Source organism: Mya arenaria, chromosome 5 (assembly GCF_026914265.1).
Source record: "Mya arenaria isolate MELC-2E11 chromosome 5, ASM2691426v1".
Classification (NCBI taxonomy): domain Eukaryota; kingdom Metazoa; phylum Mollusca; class Bivalvia; order Myida; family Myidae; genus Mya; species Mya arenaria.
The window spans coordinates 45,702,843-45,721,047 of record NC_069126.1 but is presented as its reverse complement, the minus strand read 5'-3'; the positions used below and the strand labels follow the sequence as shown (position 1 = coordinate 45,721,047).

The window sequence follows — 18,205 nt, the reverse complement described above, 5'->3', positions numbered from 1 at the left end:
AGTATGTTGGTTCATATTTATTTCAAGTTTCAAGTATTTCTACCACCTAGTTACTGAGAAATGGCTGTAAATGAGTTTTTTCAAAAAATCAAGGGCAATAACTCCAAGGACAATTGACCAATCGAATTTTTTTTGGACGGGCATCATTCCAGTATAGTGGTTCATATTTATTTTAAGTTTCATGAAATTATACCGGCTAGTTACTGAGAAAACGCAGGTGACGGACGGAAGGAAGGACGGACGGACAACGCCATTTCAATATCCCCCTCCCTTTTTCATAGGCGGGGGATAAAAAAACACAAGAAATGTGCAAGGAATAAGAGAATGACAATATATAACGAAGGATCGGCTAACAGAAAAAAGGTTTTAAAGATAACTCTTTATCTCAAAGAAAACCACCCGCGACACTCCCGACGTTAAACGCGGTCAGAAACTATGTTGAAAGAAATTAAAGTTAGTAACGGTTTAAGCCATAAAACATTAATGGTGTCGAAAACATGAAAATCTACGATCTGAGTTTTTGTCAGCAATCTTATATCATTGGTTTGCAGATATTTACCCTAAAAGTTGCCCTTTCCAACACAAAATATAAAAAAAAGTTGTAAAAATGTTAAATCTGTGAGAGTGCAGCTTTTAGCAGCTATTTCCGTAGAAATCAGGATTATTGATACCATAAATACCATTAAAATTCATAGATTTAAGCTTGTAACTGTAATCATTGAATATGTTGTATTGCAAATGAGAAACATTTGCTCAACATCTAACATTAAGCTCTCAATGTGAAGTTAAGTTAAATCACTTGTCATTTGGACAATCTTGTCCGTCTGTAACGCAGTTGAAGATGTAAAATCCTTGATTAAATGCGTTTGATGTAGTTCAAGTGTTTCATAGACCAGCTGCCTAGAACTTTGAATAAAACAAGAGACTTGTTCATTCATGAAATTTTGTTAAGCAACTATGATAGTGTATGTTGAATTGTTTACCATTTTCGCTTCAAATGGAATTGAATTATAATCTAAAAACATTATTTTTCAACTCAATTTGACTCAACCTTGGACTTGATCCCAACTTCCATCTAATATAGCTTAAAACAGGATTAAACTTTTCAGCTCACTTTTTTGAATGGTATACATAGTCCATTGTTTACACTGTCCAGGCTTTTAAAACATAGAAATTATATTGCTGAAACTAATATTTATTTAGGAACATTTCATATTAATGTCGGTTACTTTACTAATTAAAGCTCGTCATACAAACTGAAAATAGAATAACGCATATATGAAGCGTTCTAAAAAATCTCTGGCTTTTAATAATCATACTACAAGAAAATTCAATATGAAATTTAAATATCATTTAACATACTAAAGTTTATAGTGCAAATGATTACAACAATCACGAGGCTTCTTTGACTTATACATAAAAGGAGTCGTCGAAAGTATTAAATCTCGTAGCCGAAAACGGTTTTAAAGATAACACTCACTCAATTAAAAAAAAAAAACAATCTTGAACCACGGTTGCGAACCCAGTGACTAAGAGCTGGCATTAAGTGAGTGTCGGGCGATGGTTATTTGTTTTCGGCTTTGGAGAACACCGTAAAATGAACGGTTATGGTACTTCTGTTTATATTTATATATCCTTCGACACTTGAAAGTTTACCGTCATGACGGTTTACGACATCGGGCAGATGGATTTACGATAGTGGAAAGTCGAAAAATAAATATGATGATTTTCAAGCATCGTTTTTCTGTTACATACTTTACTGTTAGCATATAAACACTTATAAACGCTTACATAATTTGATGGATATTACGGCAATATTTATGCAATAAGCTTTAAAAAGTTTAATCGTAAAAATACCAAACTAAAAAATAATAATCCTACTTGGGAGTAATTTAGTGCATCTTTAAGTAAAAAGTGGTAGTTATCTCAAATACTGTTTTTCTTAAAAAACAACAAAGTATGCAAATTTAAGTGAAACTCTTATTCAAAATCATTACAAACACATATAAACAAACATAAATGTTGAGTGTTTAACCTTGAGCTACTTAATAAATTATGTTTTTATTAAAAATACCGTGTAGCTGAAAACTCATACGTGCGTTCTATTATTGTCTCATCAGGTAGATATAGTTTTTGTTTTTCTGCACTTTTCCTTTAAATTAAACTCGGTCTACTTAATAAGAACCATTGTTTTTGACATTAATTGTTTCTTTGTGGTGTATCAAAACAATTGTAAAAATTGTGATAAATGTTATTTTGGGAGTCCTAGGGGTAATAACTTAAAACAGCAACATCGCAGCTAAATTATGATTTCAGTGCACTGCTATTCTTCTCAATGATGTCTATCTGTATATGAGCTTTGAAGTCAATATCTCAAAGACAAAAAATAAATATGTAAATTAACAAAGTGCATTTACCCAAAAAATGTGCAAGATAATTGTTACAGTGCAAATGACCAGAGCAAATTTTGTTAAAAACAATATTGTCCACAACAAACCATTATCAAATCCTAACAAAGATGAGAAATAATGCTTTAATCAATTAAAGAACTATGATGTATAATTACATATATATATATATATATATATATATATTGTCCACAACAAACCATTATCAAATCCTAACAAAGATGAGAAATAATGCTTTGATCAATTAAAGAACTATGATGTATAATTACCGGACCACACATAACTGTAATAATGTGTAATTATCAGTCCTCCATTTGGTAATTTTTCATAGATGAATTGTTTGTTTGAACTGTGTCACAATATGTGATAGATGTTGCAAGTGTTCACTACAATATTTATGCAAAAAGCTACAGAAACGGTTTAGTGGCACTGGGCAAACGCCAAAGACATAGAACACAAAATCACAAACAAGAAACGGAAGAACAGCACAAAACTCCACAAACAGCACAGTGCATACATACTATATATATATAAAAATAGGTATGTGTATCAAAAATTGTTAGGTACCGCCTTGGAACGGTCAGTAAAATGTCAATTTACTGGGGGTTTAAACCAGTTTATGTTCACAAACCTCACTCTTATCCCAACAATCTTTTATAAAGATAAAACGCGAAAGGTAAATCTTATCAAAGTATGCATTAACTTGAGGGAAACTTATCAATAAAACAAATAATAATAAACGTATAGGTAAACCCCAAGTACTTCTATGATTAGAGATCCCAACTCCGTCTGCAATTCAGCGCACCTGATGCAAAAACTTTTCTAAGATGCGATGCAGTCATTGTTTGAAACTATAAACATCCCACATCCCACACAGTCTGCCTTATAAAACAAAAGGTTTAAAACTGTGTGATCATAGAGTTTCATAATAAAAAAAATCATTGTACTAACACTGTGAACAAATAAAGAAAACATTTTAAAAATAAAATGCGACATGTATTCGCTAAATAAACTTTCCTTATGATTTAAAACTGTAAAATATTTGAATAAAATGAAGTTACAGCCAAAAACATGTTCGCCAAATACGGTTTTAAAGATAACATGAATTAGCAAAATCTTCATAAAATATTAAAGGACTGAAAGCTTAGTAATGAAAGGATGCTATATTTAACCCTATATTTTGTTTCAGGTATTCATCTTCAAAAACTAGAAGGCAAGTTCTCTTCAAAAATATTGCCTTTATATCCACGATTTAAATAAAATCCAAATAATTCATTAAGTCTATCTGCCCAACTACCTGCTGGAAACATTTTTATTTTATAAAGCCATTTCATTCATTGCAACCGATTCAATGTTTTAATACATACTACCGGTTATTCTCCGTTTAAAGAGTATTCACGCCTTTGGCGCGAATCGACGGGGATATTATCTCGATCAAATTATCAGTGCTTTGTAAGATCGATTAAACAGAAGGATCAGCTAAATCGTTTAACGGACTTAAAGTTACTAATCCGTGTGGTAAACCTTTTTCGAGAAATCGGTCTCATGTTCTGTGAAACCATCTCCATAAACCAGAATATTTTTGATCTCTTAGATGCTTATTCTTACATTGCTTTTGAGATGTTACAGACGTTTGATACAATTGGTATTAAAGTAAAAAGCTGACAATTGTTTGATTTAGATCTGTAACGGTATAATTATATAACACATATGTCTTTGTCAGAATGGCTTCTAATCGACCGATGGAAACAATTTAACAAGAAAAAAACAATTCTTTCATTTTTCAATAACGTCCAATTTATAGCTTCCTTATTTAAATATACATGTACACATGCATATACATTAACGACTACGCAGCGGCGCAACGCGCGGTGTCTCTTTGTAAGCAAAACATTTATTATAGGTATGTCTGGTATTCATAATCAGCTATTTATCTTCTCGGTAAATAAATAATATCAGCTTTTAATTACCAATGTAACTGTAAAAAAGAGTTTGTTTGTGTTTAAATAGTAAGTACCAGTTTTGGAATTATATATAACGAAACCATTTAAGGATCTATAAGATGTTGTTTAAGAATGTTTAATCATTGAGTAATCAAAATATAAGATACATCCACTGCAAGATTGCGCCGCTATATATACTCGACAGTCGATTTGGATTTTAGGAATTTTGACCAATCAAAAAGTCTTAAGTAATTTATCAGCCAATGACTGCGGTGTTTGGAGTTCCTTATCCTAAAAGGCAGTACTTAGATAGAGTCAACAACAAAACTAGTATGCACAAACATCGGTATGTATGCAAAAAGCTACAGAAACAAGCTCATGCCAAAGAAAGAACATACAATCAAAAACAAGAAACATAGAAGTACAGCACAAAACTTGTGTTCAACATACAAATATTAACAAAGGGCAGTAACTGTCGTCATGGAGATATCAATTTAATGCTTTGTGACCTTGGTTCATTTGCGAAAGTCACAATCAATAGAAGTTCATATCCTTGGAATTCAGAGTTAGGAACGCGCAGATTTTACAAAATGGTTCAAATATATATCAGTTCAGAGTAGTGCATCATGGTATGCATCTGTTGAATTACGATTTTCTATTAACAAATGACATTATAAGACAGTTTAAGAATACATTGAAAGTTGTAAATAACATTTATATTCTGAAAATGAGCCGATGTATCATGACGCACTTGCATGTTTCCAGATCACCGAAATGGCGGAAATGACAGTTCCTTGACAACTTTGAAATCGTTTAATACTTTGAATAAACTTTCTTTCAGAAGATAAACTATGAATGCTTACTTACATATACTAGAGTTGTATTATATTATTTGTGGATGACCATGTATACATAGTCTTTATGAGAATGAAATATAAATTAAGGATGCACTTTTGCAGAGTCAAAATGTCAATGCAGTAATGTATTCCACTTCCCCCGCCTTAAAGATGGAAACTTCTCCTGAAGTTTAAAGTTTGAAACAAGTAAAAATAACAATTTACAGTAAAGAACAATATATCAGGTAAGAAGTCTCCTTGTCTGACATCCAACAGTAAGTCTTCATTATAGATGTAATTCCTGTAGCACCGCGAAGTTCCCGTCTATATTCTTTAAAGAAAAAATATGCTTGTATAATAAATAGGCTTTACTGACACATTATATACTTACTTTACCCTTTCTTTACTTAGACTACCACATGCTGTTCTGCTATTTCACAGCAGCTGTATAATATGTTGAGTAATTGCATATTGTATAATGATTGTATGATTGGTAACTTTTAAACAAAATGATCGTTGCTGGACACCTTCTCTGAGCACAGTACGGATGCTAAAGGGCGACCGGTTCCCAGAAAAGACTGTCAAGCAGATCGTGGATAAGCTGCGGAATATTATACGAGCGAGGCTCAGAGGACGCAACCTAAAGTTTGAATAGATCTAGGATTAATACGAATCATTGTAACCAAAATGTCTGTAAACTTGTACATAATGTTAATGAATCTAATGAAAACTTTGGGAACTGTACATATGTATTCTTTTATCATACAAAATTCCAATGCTTGTCAGTATAATTACAAGTACTCAGCCCATTCTTTAAACATCAATCTCTAACATTCAAAGGTAAACGTTGTCTAGTAAATATAGTGTCCACCTATAGTTATGGGTTCAAGGGTTCAAACCCCTAGAGAGGATTTAATCATGGCGTCTGAAGCAGATTGAAGTGAGTGGGCATTAAAATAAAATGTAAACAAGTTTATTATCCCGTTTCAGATGGGATGTTTTCATACCGAAGTACAAGGTTGTTGCCGTGAACTGTTAGGACAACAACCAGGTCAACACCAACCCCAGGTTCCGGGTTAACGCTGTCGGGAGGAGGCCCTCCAAGCAAACCCGCAGGACAGTCATAAGCATGGAGTTTGCGATAAGCTGAATGAGTAAGACTCGGCAATTTTGTAATTATTTGTTCATAACACTTAATTACAGTTATAAAGTAACTATACGATACATTAAAAATAATTGAATATTTCTGAACAGGGAAGAAGAGCACACTGGAAAGAAAAGGCGAAAGATCCATGGACTTTTACTGCCTTGAGGAGCAGCGCTTGAGCGCTGAAATCAAATCATTCAAGGCTCAAAAGGTATTGGGACGCAAAGAAACAGAAGGGAGGAAGCAGTACATGAACTGAACATTAAAATCTAGAAAAGAAGACTTAAAATAACTGGTTAATATATTAAATGAATCCACAATATCCTACACCATCTTAAGAACCAATTCTTCGTTTTATTTCATTTTAACAACAGGCAGTTATTTATTTTATGTTAGGCTTATACAATCCCTTAAAAAATGAAACTAAATTGTTCAATACTCAGCCATGGTTCTTTGCAAAAAATAACTTTTTTTTAATGTTCATGTTCATGTTACTAATTGTGCAATTCCAAATCCGTTCCATGTCTGTTGAGATGACATTTCCATTTTGAGATATTTGTAAATAGGATCGTGATGTATATACTTGTATATTTGAACATTGAAGTATTTGATTTCCCTTTTTAAACATTATGCATATCAAAGTTCATCAATTGTTTACCATTTTAAGATTCAACGATCGCATTACATGTTCTTCAAAATAATATAACATAAAACAAAATAAAACTTGACATGTTTTTCATTTGTTTTTCAAGTGTTATATTTTAATACTAGTGTGTTGTTTGTCAGCATTGCAAAAGGTACACAACGTAAAAAGAAGATATCGTGAATTCATGTGACAAAAGTTAAATGAAGTCATGTGAAAGTCTTTATGCACACATCAGCACATTTACTCAAAATTTATTTGTTTTGTTAATTCGTTAACAAAATAAATTCGAATCTTTCACAGTTAAATATTTGTTGCATCTTTGTTACGCTCCAAATCGTCATCGTATACAGTATACATGCACAAGATTAACAGATGAGTTATTTGTAATTGTTACATAATGTGTATGTTACATCATGCCCCAATTTCTCGAAAATTCTTAAGTACGTTAAATGTGCTGAGCGCGTTATTAACGTTCTCAGCTTGATCACGTTAATTATTTGCATTTCACGAAAAAATAACTTGCTCAATAACTTAATTAGGTTGGATGTTGAGCACGTTATTTGAGTCAAATAGGTAGTTGATTTAAGTCAGTTATTTCTCTCTCAAATATGGCCGCCATACAGCGTCGTCTGCAGATACTACGCCAGAGATCTTCCGTTTCCGAGGGTCTTTCAAGACCGTTCAAACCCTCTGGAGACTCTATCTTCTCCTGAAATATTCCAGAGGTATCGTTTCCGTCCTCATTCTATTCTTCGTCTCGTCAACATCCTTTTTCCTTACTTGGAACGAGCCACTGGACGCTCCTGTCCACTACCCCCTCTTCTTTCCGTACTTGTTTCTCTCCATTTTCTGGCAACTGGAGCCCACTATATCGTTGTTGGTGACGTCCATGGCATTTCCGCTTCGTCTGTCTGCCGCGCCATCAAAACCACTGTCGCTATACTTTCTGGAGTTGCAAGAAAGAAGATCCAGTTCCGTCGGGATTTAGATGCTGTAAAGGCAGCGTTCTTCTCCATTGCCGGTAAGTAACGCCCTATCCATACACAATTGAGATATTCCCCAATGTTCCGGTGACAAAATAATGTTCATTAACATGCACATGTTAATGTTTCTTTGAAATTGTTTACTGTTCTGATGAATAACATTCAAAACAAACACCTTTAACCTTCGACCCCTGTCGCTTATGACGTAGCCAATCGCGACTGCATGAGATCGATGATTGAACGCCGATAAAATTTAACATGCCTGGTAAACGCAAGTTATTGCACTTATATGTAAAGCAATGTCCAAATACTGACATATATAACGTAGTTATCAAACAAATGATCGTTTTCTAGTGCCACTTCACTCAACTTATGGTATCATTCTAACGTAGTTTGACGCTGTATCATACTGAGATAAGTATTGGCATTTGTATATCCTATTCAGAAAAAACTGTAATTAATACTGCCATGGATCCGCATGCATGAAAATAAAATCATACGCATGCGCATAACTGAATGTTATGACAATGTAAACTGAAATAAGGAAGTAAACTAATTGTTTTTAATTATTGATGGATAGTGAAATACAAATGTTTGATATTGAAAGCAATGGAAACACGCATTAATATTGTGTTACACGGGAATTAATATATGTATCATAACCCATACAACGTGAAATAAGGAACAAGCAAACGGTAGGTAAACAATGTCGGTTTTAATACACGTACTGTGATCGGAGTAGCTGATGAATTTGAATGCAATGAAGTTGTCATTTCTGAATATGGTTTAAGTACAATATCTTTCAACAAAGTTTACATAAACGTTTGATTAGAATCAAAATGTGAAGGAAATATTTTAGTCAAAATATCATATTTATATACTGTACGTAGATGTGCATTGATTACATTTGTAGATATAAATTATATTGTGGATGAAATTGTCGATATAATCGCATATACCCCGCCACCATTCCCACCCAACTCTTAGTTATTTACTCATTCCACTCCATAGCTGTAAATGGATTAAATTTAAATAATAAATTTATTTCTTCATTTCTTAGAATATTTACACATGTTAATTGGAAGTTTGCGTTTTCAGGATTTCCAAATGTCATTGGACTGGTGGATGGAACCCACATACGAATAAATGCCCCTCACCAGTATGAGGAGGACTATGTAAATCGTAAGGGCTATCACTCTATCAATGTGCAGGTGAGAACTTACATATTGATACAACTGAAAATGATATAACTGTCTGAAAAAAGATCATAAATGTTTTGTTGTCAATAAATCTTATAGATGTTCTAGTTTTATACGAAATGTAATGGTCATCCTTACCAAGCTGCAATGTTGTATTTGTAAATTGTTTGGCCTTTGCATGTAGCTTATAACAACTTTCATAGTGTACTCACTTGCCTTGGCAATGCCAATGGTGATAGTATGATTGAAAGTTCTTCCTGTAAATTTCATGGTTTTAATAACATATCAGTGGTCGAAATTAGCACAAGCATGCAAGCCACGCACTAGTAAAATGTCTTCCGGGCTTGCTCAAATTCTAAGGTTTATATAGCAGGGTTTGTTCAAAAACATGATTCCATGCAATATAGTATAAGAATTCGGGTTTGTTTATCCGAAAGTCTAATTTCAATGACTGACATATGAATTTTTGCTCTAAATGTACTTATATCTTCACTAGTACACTCCTTGCAATCATGAAGAAGAAACACTCACTTTTCATTGTAATACTCATTCTTTTTGTTCAATCTTACTCCAGAAATGAACAACTGGACTGAAACATAATCAACAATTGTCATTGTATTTTCAGATGGTATGTGATGCTGGGTTCCGGATTCAAAATGTAGTTGTGAAGTGGCCTGGAAGTGTCCTTGATGCCCGCATATTCCGGCAATCTTCCTTATGCCTGGATTTGGAAAATGGTATATGAATCAATGCTCGTGTATTTCAATGAAAATGCATTTTTCTCTTACTTTGATGTCTCATTTAATGTCATATAACCATACAAATACACACATTTTCTGAGTTTAAGATTGCCAGGTATATTTAAATGGTAATACATAATTTAACAGGGCGTTTGTTAAAGGAAGTTAGTAAGTAGATTATTTCCTAAAAATGGGTGAAAACTTTCAGTACTAAAACTTCCATAATCTTGAAATTTTCATAACATGTTGTCAATATTTCTGTTAAAATGTTTTCAATTTGAATCATTCTTGATGTAAAATGATTTTTTATTATACAAATCTGTGATTTTTGCAAAATAAAATTATTATTTTTTTAAATTAACAAAGTAATTGGAAAAAAAGTTAAAAAAATATTTGTATATGGTACTTTCAGTAAAATAATTGATGGACATAACTTCCAGTTTCATATTCTTAAAGCTGCACTCTCACAGATTGAACGTTTTGACAACTTATTTTGATTTTGTTTGTCCTGGAACAAGCCAACTTTTGAGAAAATCCATGTAAACCATTTATATAAGACTGCTGACAAAAATCAGATGGCAGATTGTTCAAAAATTGATATTTTATGCATTTTTCTTAAACCGTTAGTAAGGGTTTAAGTAATAAAACATTAATTTTGGTAAGGAAATATGAAAATCTACGATCAGATTTTTTGTCAGCAATCTTATATCATTGGTTTGCAGATATTTACGCCAAAAATTTGCTCTTTCCAAGACAAAAAATAAAATAGTTGTTAAAATGGTCAATCTGTGAGAGTGCAGCTTTAAAGGTAGTCATGTTTTTGAAACAATTCTTTTCCACACATACAATGACATTCTTCATCACTTGACCATTGTTCAATTGTTCACCATTATATAAATGGTGAGCAATTGAACAATGGTCAAGTGATGAAGTATGTCATTGTATGTGTCTCAGTTTGGCAATAGATCTTTGTACCATTTTAATATGTACCATTGCTTCCAAATCCAAGATTAATCAAAGATTTTAAAATTATTGCAAACTGTAAAATAATAAATACACAAAATCATATCTTAAGAAATTTGTGATTATTAATAGTTTTTACATGTTGAAGCCTGAAAAGCAGTGTGAGGTGTAAATATTCATGTTCTTATTGACCGCATTTGATTATGTCTAATGTATTTTGATGTTGTATTATATAATATGTCGAACAGGTGTCATGGATGGTTACTTGCTTGGTGACAGTGGTTATGCGTGCCGACGTTACCTTCTAACGCCGTACCTGAACACACGATCACAAGCACAGGAAAGGTATGATACTCATGCCAAGCAGGGCAAATAAAAGAAATGTAACATATGTAAATGATAAGATGTGCTAAAATTTGTTTAGATGTGTAAGTGACATTTCACTCATACTGGATCATGTTATTGCTAAATTTGGGACCATCTAGTGTCTAGTACCTTTAACATTAATTGCGTTGTATAATTATATGCCCATGATATGATTGTTGTATAAATTTCAGATATAACAGAGCCCTAGTAAAGACTCGAGTCATTATTGAACAGACATACGGTGTGTTGAAGCGCAGGTTTCCTTGCCTTTCATATGGCCTTCGTGTACAGCCCCAGCGATGCTGCCAGATAATATTGACCTGCTCCTTCCTCCACAACTTTGTTCTAGATAATGGAGACATATTTGATCGTCTGGACGGTTTTGATGTTGATCAACCAGATCATGACTTTCATTTTCAAATTCAAAATCCAGGCAATGGCCTTCTTTTCAGAGATGTTTTAACACAAACATTCTTCTCCTGACTGATATGTTCAGTTTCCTTTTTCATAAAAGTGCTGTAACTGTTATGACAGTATTTGAGTATTTGAAAAAAGTAAGAATCATTTTGTTTTGGCTGAACTGAATGAAGAATGGAGAACTATACTACTCTGCGTTATGTCGGCAGCAGCGTCGGCTGGACATCTTGTTTAAGATTTTGCATATACTGGTATGCACATTTAAAGCTGCACTCTCACAGATATACCATTTTTGCAACTTTTTTTTATTTTGTGTCTTGGAAAGAGCAAATTTTTGGCGTAAATATCTGCAAACTAATGATATAAGATTGCTGACAAAAAATCTGATCGTAGATTTTCATATTTCCGTACCAAAATTAATGTTTTATTGCTTAAACTGTTACTAAAAGTATAAGGAAAATGCATAAAATATCAATTTTTGAACTTTATTTAACAATCTGCCATCTGATTTTTTGTCAGCAGTCTTATATAAATGGTTTACATGGATTTTTTAAAAAAATGGCTTGTTCCAGGACAAAAAATAAAAAAAGTCGTCAAAACGTTCAACCTGTGATAGTGCAGCTTTAAGCCATTATCTCTAGTTACTACATCATTTACTGCATTGAAACTTTGGATATGTATTCCCATTTATATAACTTACCAAATTAATGAAGTAAGATAACACTTATTTGAGTATAGTGCAAATGGGCCTTTATTATTTGACTTTGAAATTCTGGTAAAAGTGTTGCATGTAGGCACACATAGGTTGATATCTCAGCAACTACTTGATGTATCGTGTTGCATTGAGATTTTATACAATGGTACTAAACCATCCAATTTACTAAAAAACAAGTAAAATAACTATAGTTTGCATTAAGTTTGGCATCACTCTAATCCAATTTAAAGTGATCCATGCATGTTTCACCAAAACTTTTCAATCCTTACACTTAAAAGCGACGGAGTAGTCGAACGCGCTGTCTCTGTGACAGCTCTTGTTAATAATTGCTTCGAAATGTTTTCCACCAACTCTGGTTGTCAATCCCTGTTTGAGGTTCATTTGATATCATTATATACATGTCTAATTTTCAATTGGAATGCTGATAGTTTAAGAGAAATTGCATTTTCTCTTAATGTTTTTTGCTCATCTGATGATCATTTGCTACTTCCGAGTGTGATATTTCCATTGCTAGTCTTTTGAGACATATCAAATATTTCTGTTCCAATGGTGTTTCATGCATAAGCCCATATCCTTGATACTTTCGTAAAAAAATGTATTTTGTTTAAAAATCTTTATTTCTGTAATAAATCTCTTTAAACTACCTGATATTAAACAACAAAACAAATAACACATAAGTATATATGCAGATGTGGTCATAAAGACTTTCATAACGTCGTATAACTTTTATCACATGAATTAACTGTACATATCATCCTTTTACATAGTGTACCTTTTGCAAATGTGACAATCAATATATTTGAAATATGGCACTTAAAAAAACAGATGAAATACATGTCAAATTCTATTTTATGTTATGTTATTGAAAAACAGATGAAATACATGTCAATTTCTTTTTTATGTTATGTTATTGAAAAACAGATGAAATACATGTCAAGTTCTATTTCATGTTATGTTATTGTGAAGAACATGTTAGGCCTCCATTGTCTGTAAATTTCCTTTATGTTTTAGTTTAAAGTAGTGTTATTCATTTATCTTAACATGGTAGATTCATTTAACTTCACATGGTAGATTCATTTAACTTCACATGGTAGATTCATTGACCTTAACATGGTGAACAATTGATGTACTTTAATATGCATATATTTTTTTAAAAGGGCAATCAAATACTTTATTGTCCATTTATGCACATATTATATATATATAAACATGTAAATATAACATAATCTTTTTTACAAATATCACACAATGGGAAAGGCATCTCATAAGACATTGAAAGAAAGGATTTGGAATTACACAATTAGTAACATGAACATAAAAAACATGTGGCAATTTTTTTATTTAAGATCATGTGATAACATCGACTAGCCAATCAGGCATTAGGAATGAATTCTACTAGGTAGACATACCCAGTAATATTTTTAGCTCACTTGAGCACGAAGTTCTTCAAGGTGAGCTATTGTGATCGCCCTGAGTCCGTCGTCAACAATTTGACTGTTAACCCTCTAGAGGTCACAGTTTGGACACAATCTTAATGAAACTTGGTCAGAATGTTACCCTCAATAAAATGTTGGATGAGTTCGATATTGGTTCATTTGGAGTTAAAAACTAGGTCACCTGGTCAAATTAAATGAAAAGCCTATTAACACTATAGAGGTTTCATTTATGACCATATCTTTAAGAAACTTGGACAGAATGTTAATATCAATAATCCCTAGGTCAAGTATAAATCTGGGTCATGTGGATCCAAAAACTAGGTCACCAGGTCAAATTGAAGGAAAAGCTTGCTAACACTCTAGAGGTCACATTTATAAATGTATCCTCATGTTAACATGTTAACGATAATTATGCTCATGAAACTTGATCAGAAGGTTATTCTTGATGATCTTTAGGTAGAGTTTGAAACTGTGTAATCAGAGGTCAAAAACCAGGCCACTAGGTCAAATTATAGAAAAAAAACCTTGTAAACACTGTAGAGGTTACATTCTCTATTTGATCACCATGAAACTATGTCTGAATGTTTGTGTTTATGAAGTCTATGTCAAGTTTGAAACATGGTAACATGAGTTCAAAAACAAGGTCACAAAGTCAAGTCAAATATTGTTAAAAAACTTTTGAGGCCATAGTTCTACTATATCTATATGAAATCTGATCGGAATGTACTTACTACAGCAAGGTAATTGAATTGGACCAGGTGAGCGATACAGGGCATTCAGGGCCTTCTTGTTTAATGGAAAAATACGAAAAACTGTTAAACCTAAATAAATTGTAAACTATGTGGTACTTCAGTTAGTTATTTTCAATTAATTGTACACATTAATTCCAAGTTTTTGTCAGTTTTCGACAATTTCCTTTTTTCTTGCAAATTAATCATCTGGGGCACAGTTGCTTTAACATAAGTTCCATAATCAATCAGGGGCCATAATTTGTATAAAGGATAATATGGAGTAACCTTACCTCATCCTGTAACGGACATGAACAAATGTGTGAAGTATTAAGTCAATTAGATGAAGGCTATTCGATTTATAGTGAAAAGCCCAACTTGCCCTAAAACTTTAACCGGACGCAGACGTTGGGCGAGTTGTATAGCCCTCCTTATTCTTCGAGCTAAAAATGACAAATACGAAGAATTGGTTCTTAAGATGATGTTGGGATTTTTACATTCATTTAAATATATTTTAAGTATAGTTTTCGTTTTCGACTCTTCTCTTCAAAAGTTCAATGTTAAGTTCATGAACTGCTGCCTCCCTTTTGTTCTTCTCCGTCCAATACCTCTATTGGGCCCTAAATGATTTTAATTCAGCGTTCAAGCGCTGCTCCTCAAGATCGTACAAATCCTCCGTTCTTTCTCCTTTCCTTTTCAGTGTGCTTTTCTTCCCTGTTAAGAAATATTTAGTATGTTATTTCTTGATTTTCATTTATTGACAAACATGTGTTATGCCTTTAATCTATAACATTTAAGTTCTAAAATGTGCTCATTGAATGTAAAGGCTATCTGTAATTGCGGTCATGAGGCCTTCAAACAGATTGATGATTTTATATAAAGGTTTAGTTACCACCTTTAAACATCGGCTTCTTTTCTGCCGCCTGACGATCACAATCTTGTTCATCTCGCACTGGGCTTGGGGTTTGTATTATATCCGAGCTAAAACAAAACATACATTCAGTAACTGATATGCATCAAGGAACTTTGTATACACATCATACAATTTAACTAATATGTTCTTCATATAAAGTCAATTAGTACTTCTTCAATTATCACCTACTTCCATTGCAATACTACTACTGATAGACGGTCATGTTCATACAACAGTTCGGTAAATATTCCCTTTCGCAAATTTTAACATAATTAGTTGTCAGTTTATTGTGTAAAGTATAAGTTACATGTTCATGTTGTCGTCAAGGTGTAGCACGATCAGACCATCGATCTGGTAATCTCTTGGCCGCTTGGTAATGACTGTGCAACATAAGTGGCTGAAAAAAAGAATTAACATATTAATAATCAATATATTATTCTTAACAATTATGCACAAGTCAATTGTAACCACGCCCCGACCAGGTCCGGGGACAGCCGGGGAAATGGGCCGTGTTTTTACCTTTCATGTGGCCCCGCAGTGCCGGTTGAATGCGGTGGTTTTGTATTTGCGCAAAAAAGCGGGGAATTTGCCTTACTTAGGCTCCCTGGGGTGCGGGGGCATTTCGCGGGGATTTGACCATCACTTCGTTCCCGCAGGGTGGCGATTTTACCTGGGGTTGGCTGGACCGAAAGTCAAAGTCCCCGCTATTCCCCCGACCTGGAGGGGCCGTGGTTACTGACTGGTGCATTATAGTTACAGATCGTTACGCACAAATACGCACGGCCTTAAAGCGTTCTAATGTTTTGAATTTTGGCGATTGATTAACGTTAATATAATGCATATTGAACAATCTCAACAGTCGAAATATGTACGAATTCAGTAATCTCACCTGTTTCTGATCCTCCGGGAATCCCTAGCAACTGGCACTGATTGTTAGCGTACATGTGGTTTGCTAACGAACTCTTCGCATGCTGTTAGGGGCTCAATCACACCAGCACCAGTCATTTTACTTTTATCTACCTTTTCTTTTACTGAATAAAATAACGTCCGTGTATGAAAATGCATTGAAAACAGAAAGCAAAATTCAAGTATCAGTACAGCTACAATGCTTTATAGTAAATATCACCATGCGGTTAACAAAATACGTGCGGCGGTGATTTAAAAGCAAAGGCAAATTAATTGACGTAGATTCTTCACATAGTACAGCATATTGAAGTAAATTTTATCTTTTTTATAGATAATACATTGTGGCAAACGGTTCCTTATAATTGACTGACCGTCAGTCATACGTACAGGCGACACAAGAATAATTATTCAACTTTTAAATACAGCCGCACCCCGTTGGCTCGAACTCTTTTGGCCAGAATTGCTGATCGAACTGGATATGAAGGACCGATGTTTATATTCTGAAGGTTAGACATCCCACCTAGCCCGATTTTTCCTGAGTTAGAGCAAACGGGGTTAGACAGTTTAGCGTAGTAAGCGTATTAAGCGAACCTCTTCCTTTTGCGTTTCTCCACATCGTCTTAATCTCGTCAACACTCCTCATGTTCGTAACCAGACCAGAGCTAAAAAAAAGATACAAAATACTATCGTGTTCTACATCATAATGTTAGGGTGACAAACAAAACGTCAATCTTAAAACAAAATTAGGACATAGAATATAAACAAGTTAAAATATTGTAAAAAAATATAATTTTTTTTTTTCGAAGACTAGCATTCAATAGAATGCATATTATAAAAGCACGGGACTGATTAATTGCGATTAATGGTGATACATTGCAGTACATCCCATAGTTCTGTAATGGCAAGACATAATAAATAAAACATAGATCGATTGAAGGTTGGTGTATATGTATCGTTATGTATTAAACCAATACGGGTCACGACTGTTGATAAAAAAAAATCAATACACTATTACATGAACTTTTATACCACACAGATTTAACACGCACACGCGATGTGCAGTTTGATTGCTCGTGTAGATGATGTCATCGTTCGATGCCTGACATGTGTAAAGTTTTCAAAAATATCAGTCATTCGTCAGACCTGAGGGAAAGCGGTCATACTTTTACACAGTGCAAATCTAATATTTGTGAGAAAAATGGATGTATAATTATCGTGTATCCGTGTTAGCATTTTTGTAATATACTGATATTATGATTTACATATAATCAGTGAAAGTAAACATAAAGTACCGCATGGAAATAGGGCTGAATTTCCATATCTACTTTCTCAGATTTGGTTCAGTTAATACAATAGTTTCTGTTATTCCAGTACATTTAACATGTGATTTTTACAGACAATGGAAAGAAACCAACTTCTCATACATAAAAGCTTACATCGACAAACACTTAGAAAAAGGAAGTGAAAACAAATCATGCTGAAGGTGTCTTGATAAAAATAGACACAACTGTGTTCAACGGTGTGTTCAATTTTTACGGGATTCTTTTAGCATATTTCACAATGATCAAAGCTAAATTTACACTAGCCACAATAATCGAGAGCGATCAGGGATATTTTTTATTATTTTGACATTTCTTCTGTATCCCTGTCTCGAGTCTGGCACAATAAATAATGAACGTCAAAGGACTAGGTGGACTAAAATTTACACGTTACATAAAATATGTGAACCAGGACTTAACAATTAAATAACAATGATACAGTTGCATCCAATGAAAAATAGAAGGCACTAGATTCTTTGCGGTAAGATTCTTTCAAAAGTTTGAAATTCATGCCCGTATTGTTGACCGTTTAATAAATCA

The 18,205-nt window shown here is 33.4% G+C and overlaps 1 long non-coding RNA gene and 1 pseudogene across 1 annotated transcript; one reads left to right on the top strand and one right to left on the bottom strand.

Annotated features, from left to right (window-relative positions):
• The first annotated feature begins 7,588 nt into the window (after positions 1–7,588).
• LOC128233687 (putative nuclease HARBI1) lies at positions 7,589–13,324 on the top strand (annotated as a pseudogene).
• Positions 13,325–15,747: 2,423 nt separating this feature from the next.
• LOC128233688 (uncharacterized) lies at positions 15,748–17,037 on the bottom strand. Its single transcript, XR_008260752.1, has 3 exons — positions 16,938–17,037; positions 16,330–16,471; positions 15,748–15,837 (listed from the first exon to the last, which is right to left on the bottom strand). It is a non-coding gene; the product is annotated as an uncharacterized LOC128233688 (long non-coding RNA).
• Between the last annotated feature and the right edge of the window lie 1,168 nt (positions 17,038–18,205).